The following is a 6,738-nucleotide window of genomic DNA, read 5'->3' as shown; positions in this document are numbered from 1 at the left end:
GCCCTCTTAGATTATATCAGTTTTTTGTAAAGGGGTCCAGATCAGTTGGCTGAGAAGCCTTGCATCACTTTTCCTCTGCCCTTTTCTCACTGACTTTGACTTGCAGTCTTTTTATTTCGTTCAGCAGTATCACACAGCGCTTGCCGTTTGGTGCACTGCGGCTCAGGCTTTATTTAGATTTAAGAAGCAAGGGTAGATAATGAGCTACGATTTTCAACGTTTATGCACGGCAGGTATTTACCTTCATATTACAACAAGCTCTTTTAACTTATGGAGGTTTCTGCAGTGCATGTCAATACCTCTTAATGTAATCTAAATTGATGCGGGAGGTGGTTTTAAACCCAAAATGTTCTGACTTTTGTTTCTTTATGTTGTGATTAGATGGCTCAGAAAGGCTGTGGGTTTGGATTTTAATAACCAACCTCTACTAGCAGAGCGAATAGCTTCAATATAGAGTTAAGGTGCCATTTGTTCAGGCTTCAATCTGACAAAAAGTTAATTTGTTACTTTAAATTTAAATAGTTAAAGATGATAATGTGGTTTAGTAAGGACCGTCCAGTTTAGTGATTCAGAAGAATGAAAAATTGCATAGATGTTCAAAAAGCACACTAAGAGTTGATCTTTTCCTAAATAAGCTTGACTGGAAGGTGCTGTATTTACAAAACTGAGGATATGTTTTAAGTTATAATTCTCATTTTTGGCTCAGTGAAGAGGTCAGGAATGCCTTCAGTAATTAAGATTAAAAACATGTTTGCATACACTCTTGTTTTTCAGCTTATCAGCTCTTTATACTGCCATCGATAACTTTGAGTTCAAAGAGTCTGTTCCTGTATCTACATTGATACTGAGACAATCTTCTTTTGGCAAGTCATAATTGCCAAGAGGCTGATGAGGAATTATATTGAGATGCATTTTAATTCCTGCCTTTTTTGAAATCTTTTTTCTTCTATCTTTTGCTGTGTCTGTGTTCTTTCAAGTCTTATCCTTGTTTCTACTCACATCACCTGGCATTGAAATCAGTGGTTTGGAGCTCAAAGGTAAATGTTTGAAGAGCGAGAGTAAAAAGCCGACAGCAGTTTATCTCTTGTAACATCAATAAATGTAGCCGTAAAACCAACCAGTGCACACAGTGAATGTTATTAAAGCCCTTAATCAAGAAATTGATCTTTCGGCAGCTTTTGTAAATAGTTTTATTTCCTTGAGAAATTAACATTAATGGTGCCTTATAAAGATTCAGACCTGTAGATTTTATATCTCATTAGAGTAAAGTTAAGTTTCATAACAAATCTCTTGACGCGTCTATTTATGCAGTAGGCAGTCTGAATTCAAACACTAATGAACATAATTTACCACCTTTCCATTTTTAAGTCAACGCACCAACAGGGATCTTCTTTAATCAACAAATACTTCTGCAATAGTCCATGTTCAAAGCTCAACCACAAACCATTTGAACCGTTTTGTGTTACAAAGCAGACTTTATTTTCTCAACCCATCTGTTTAATTGATTTTATATTCTTAGGGTTTCAACTTTCCATTCATTCAAACTGCTCAAATCTGGTCTGAAGTACACTGAGGTGTACTTTGGTATATCCAGGCTGCTTTTTCTGCAGACTTTTGAGGAAATCTTACCTACCGTTTACTCTTCATTGTTTACTTATCGTTTCTCTTATCCTAATTTTCCTTTTGTTTCAGACTAAATTCTTTTCAACACCATTTTTCTTTAGCTTTTCTTGCTGCTGCACAGTTGCTGAGCTTTGGTTACTTGATCTGTTTTCGAAATGGATTGGACTTTTTTTTTTTTAAGCAGAATATAATGCTGATTGGACGGCCCTGCATGTCAGGAGTTGGTTAGTGAACCAGAGCATACTTTTAAACTTTTAATCCTTTTAAATGTTTATAGTATACGTCGGCTTAAATTCTCTGAGTTATCTTTGTGCAGTCAAGTAGAGACTAACACCAGCATTGTAAAACAAACCAAAGCCTTAAAAGGAAGGTGGGAATGTAGGAGAACAGCCATTAGAGAAAAGAGTAACCATATGCCTCTCTGCCTAAATACTTTTCCTTTCACCTTCTCTACTTTTTTCTTTCTTGTGTATATACATTTTATATAAAATATATATGTTTTAGTTATGCATTTATTTTACATGCAAACCAGTTTTGGAAAACATCAAAGTATTATGTTCGAATACTGTGGCTTTAAGCTGACATCCTTGTCTTTAAAAAGCAATCTTCTTGCAACTAAAACATTTTCTTTCTACCATTAATGTGGAAAGGAAAATAATTCAATGAAATGAAAAACAAGCAAATTGTTGAGGTAAGAAGTGAGGTTTCATTTGTAACTTATAAGTTCAAAAGGATCTAAATGAAATAACTGTACAAAGGTAACAGTAAGGAGAAGGGGACAAAAATATCGACAAAAAAATACAGATTAGGTTTACTTATTGTGGACCTACAGAGTTGTTGGTGTCTTCAAACAGGGTAACAGTTGGGATAAGACTAATTATTTGATTTAATTTTCAACTCATGTCAGCTTTATTGAATTGGCATGTTTTGTAGCCTGACTTTAGAGGGATACTCATAGATCTGGCAGGATGGAACAATCACTTTGACTGTCTGAGACACAGACAAAGCTGTTTTCAGGATATTGCTAAATTCGCACTGAAAGGAAACAGAACCTGTTTAGACAAAATGACTGCACTTCTCTAAGTAGGTAAAGTGATTATTCCAACTACAGGTGTGATTTAATTACATTTTTAGACTAAACTGCATTTGAGAGACCTTGTTTGCTTCCACGTTTCCAAAGCTGTCTGAACAGGAATGGGATTTTCTTCTTGCGGATAAGTATGGAAAAACAAAATAAAATGTGGAGTAACTTTTTGCAGTTCCAGAATATTCCCTGTCCCATTTTCAACATAACTTTTAATATTTACAACAGTCATAGTTTTGTATTTTTTTTTCTTATGACTGATCCACTTCCTCTTTTTTATCTTTTCAGATTTTATATTTAAAGCCTGACCATTACAAACATACTTTTGTTCATTGTCATGTTGAAATTTTGTTTTTAATCTTTGTAAATGTAGTAATGCTGGACTTGGAGGACTTGGAACTGCTAAAATTTGACTTCCAAGTCAAATTTCCAACACATTTGAAATGTGTTGGAAATTAAAACTCTACTGTTTCTGTACTCTTATTTTAAAAAAAATATGTGGCGTTGAACAGGGTCCAACCTTATATTGTTAGTAGGATTTGCTGCATGAATGTAAATTTATTCAAAGCTTAGTTTGTGGCCGTAAAAATCATCAGGTTGAAATAGAAACTGTAGGATTCACTCTTTCATGCTCTGAGTGCTTGAGCTACAAATATGTTTTTAAGCTGCTGCTGAATTACCAAACTTCTTTTCTTTGTTTTGTAATTTTTTTTATTTTACTTTTGACGTTGTGTTAAACACATGGAAACAAATTACAGACAAAACTTGTCAATATATTTCCTTCCGTTTTCCTTTCCTCTGAAATCTCAAAGTTTGCTGGATGAAAAACAGGACAAGGCTCCATTGAAGCCATGACAAAGAGATAACGGGCACATGAGACCATCACGAAAGACCAGCTTCAGAAGTGAATAATCCTCTCTTGTTTCATCAAGCATCAGTTCATTTTCTGTGTGAATCCCCTTCTTTCTTTCTGTTCTCTATCGAGTTACAGACGCGTCATAGTTTCCTTCTTTGTGTAACAGCATTATGTCTGTTTCTGTGTGCCTGTTGTCTGTTTTTTACCTAATTTTCTGTGTATCCTTGGATGCTTAACCACAAAACAAATCTGTAGTATTAAGTTCAACATAAGAGTGTGAGGGGAATGAAGTTTGATTATTCTGGACTCAGCAGACGACCTACAAAGAATGAGCGTATTAATGCTGACACTGAATTGCACACAGGTAGGCTAGTATTGACCTAGATGACTTTTAAAGGTACGTGTGTGGGGCGATTTCTCAGATTCAAATAAATTTACAGCAAATCATGTCTCATTTCCTTCCAATTACTTTACTTAATTTATATGAAACTATGCAAAAACAATGGACTAATTGGCAGCATCATTAAATCTGTTACTCTCCAACTGTTGGTTGCTAAACCACAGATTCACGTTCACTCACAGCCTCTTCAGATTTTCTCACACCACCCAAGCCATAATAGTTTATTAACAGTCGTAAAAAAGGCCTCGTGTCGCATGTGGGTTGGCAGCTTTTTCTTTTTTTCCTTTTGAAAACTGCCTCTACATGAACTTCTCTGTGTGTGCTGAGAATATTAGGTGTTCGTCTCTGGTAGTAATAATGCCGGTGGCTCCTCTAGCAGCTGCAGGGAAGACTCTCTTTAGACAAGTCTGAGTTTGTGGTAATGAAATATACACCTGCCACACAGGCAGCATGTAGAAGCACGCTGGGTCTGTTCAGATGGAAAATAATATTCAGCAGCTGCTAGAATGACTGTGTTTTCCCTGCTCTTGGTGTATGGGATTTTCATTTAAAATCAGGTGTGTTTTTTATTTTACTTATTTTTATTTTATTTACTTACAGCTTTATTTTAGCCGTTTTCTATTAACAGAAATTATTCCTACTGGTGTTAAAATAATTAAACATACATTTATACAGTTTGGTTATACACAATCATACAAACATACATCCGCTTAAATTAGTAGTGGTTTCAGTAGTTATTGTTCAGAATATAATTAGGCTTTGTTATAGTTCACTTTTAAAGTAAACAACAAGCAGGTATTAAACGGGGATGGGGGTAGGGTTCTCGGGTCTCTTCTATAAGTAAAACAATTTTTCTTGCATATTTCTCACCTCTATAAACGCCAAAAACTGCTTGTATGCCCTGACAAGCTGCCATCTCTCATGTCAGCTGCCGATGAATATCTGATTGCTTTTTTTTGAATACAAAAGTGAGTTTATGTTAAACATTTGTGAGGACATGATGTTATCTCCATCATCTGCATGTGGGAGTCAGGATGTCAGTAATTTTGCACTGGGACACAGCTACTGCAGCAGTGGCTTTTAGTTCTTCAACGGATGTGTTTTGGTGTATTTGTGGTATAAAGTAGGGCACAGTATGAAGATGGATTGACCTGGTCCAGCCTCTCTGAATTTTGATGAAATCAGCTGATAATTTGGTTGTGGCTTCTGGGTATTCATGAGCCTGCATGCCAAGAAATTAAATGGTACCACTAGTGGTGTGACCCAGTTGTGAGAACATCTAAATATTAAAAAAAAAAAAAACACTTCTTAAAAGAAAAAGCAAAAGGCATTTAATAAATTTCCTAAGCTGTAGATGATAAAAGCTGGTAATACTGTTACTCCCTTAGGCACTTCCCCAGGGAAAAGAGGTTGTAAATAACAGATGTCTTTCAAGATTTATCTTCCAAAAATCTAGTAATGTCTGCTGGTTTCTGGGCACAATGTGTGACATGTGGTATGTGTTATCTCTGCCTCTTTTTTGTACAGATTTATATAACTGACCTACACAACAACAATCTTTTTTACTGTTCAGTAAAAAAGTTGTACTAAAACGAGACCTAAGAAAGGGTGAAATTGTGATTAATCTATAGTCATTTTTAAACGATGGCCTCTATTGAAAATAAGACTTTTGAGTTCTGACTTGCTTTCTGTATATTTATATTTCTGCAAACACAGCCTGTACTGTAAACCATAGTCGAAGCACGATAAATCTCTTTTGAAAAAAAGTCAGCTTTTTTTCCTCTCTGGTGCTCCCAGTTCATGCTCGGCCTCTGTTATAGAACAGCCTTCATCTGAACTAACCCACTGTCTCAGCTCTCTATGTGAGACCGCTCTGTTCTCTTTTTCCAGTTTGGGTCCAAGACTAGCCATGGCTCTGTATAATTCCAGTCTTCTGTCCAGGCCAGACCAACATCCTGTCCCCTACACAAGCTCCATGCCTTTCAGTCAACACACCTCTGCTGCTGTTGACCAGGAATCTTATTCTGGATTTTCTTGCAGATTATTGCGATCAGAAAAATGAGCATTTCTGGGGTCAAGTACACAACTTGTAAAACTGAGTTTACTTGAATATTTACAGCTTGGTTTTGTAGACCAATTGCAGAAAGAAACATTTATGGGAACATAATTTTCAACGAAACGTAGACCAGAAATGGATTCCATACTCATCGCTCATGTTTAAATCAGTAGCTAATGTTGATTATTTATTTGACACAATTTATAGCTAGGGAGCTCAATGAGATTATTTAAATATTTTCAGTTTTTTTCCAAATAACTTTATTGAAGACAATGCAAGATCTGTTTGAGTGAGGGTTATGCTTTAGAGCCATACCAGGTACATTTAATATTTGTCTCGCTCAAAGTTCCAGTGAATTCTCAGTGTGTTTTCGTACGTGTGCGTTTGCAGGCGTCGGTGCTATTTGCTCTCCTGCTTTTGTTTAAACATAAACCTGGTTAGACGAGTGAACTCTGGATCGTCTGACATGCATGCAAAGCCAAATTCAAAACACATTTCTCTGGCAAATTAACTTCAGTCTTGTGTCTCCGAGTGGCAGAAAATCACAGTCCTTACCATTGTAGTCCAATGCCTCGAAAGACGTTCCGTTTCTTGTTTCTTTCATCAAAATGAACATATTACTCATACCGCCAGAGATTTGTTGTCTGTTGCAACATTTCCTGATAACATTTTTACTGTTTGTTTACGTGTGTGTTCCTGGTAAAAGGGGGGGAGCTCTG

The sequence above is a fragment of the Poecilia formosa genome, unplaced genomic scaffold, assembly GCF_000485575.1.
Source record: "Poecilia formosa unplaced genomic scaffold, Poecilia_formosa-5.1.2 Scaffold273, whole genome shotgun sequence".
Classification (NCBI taxonomy): Eukaryota; Metazoa; Chordata; class Actinopteri; order Cyprinodontiformes; family Poeciliidae; genus Poecilia; species Poecilia formosa.
This window is presented reverse-complemented; position numbering follows the sequence as displayed.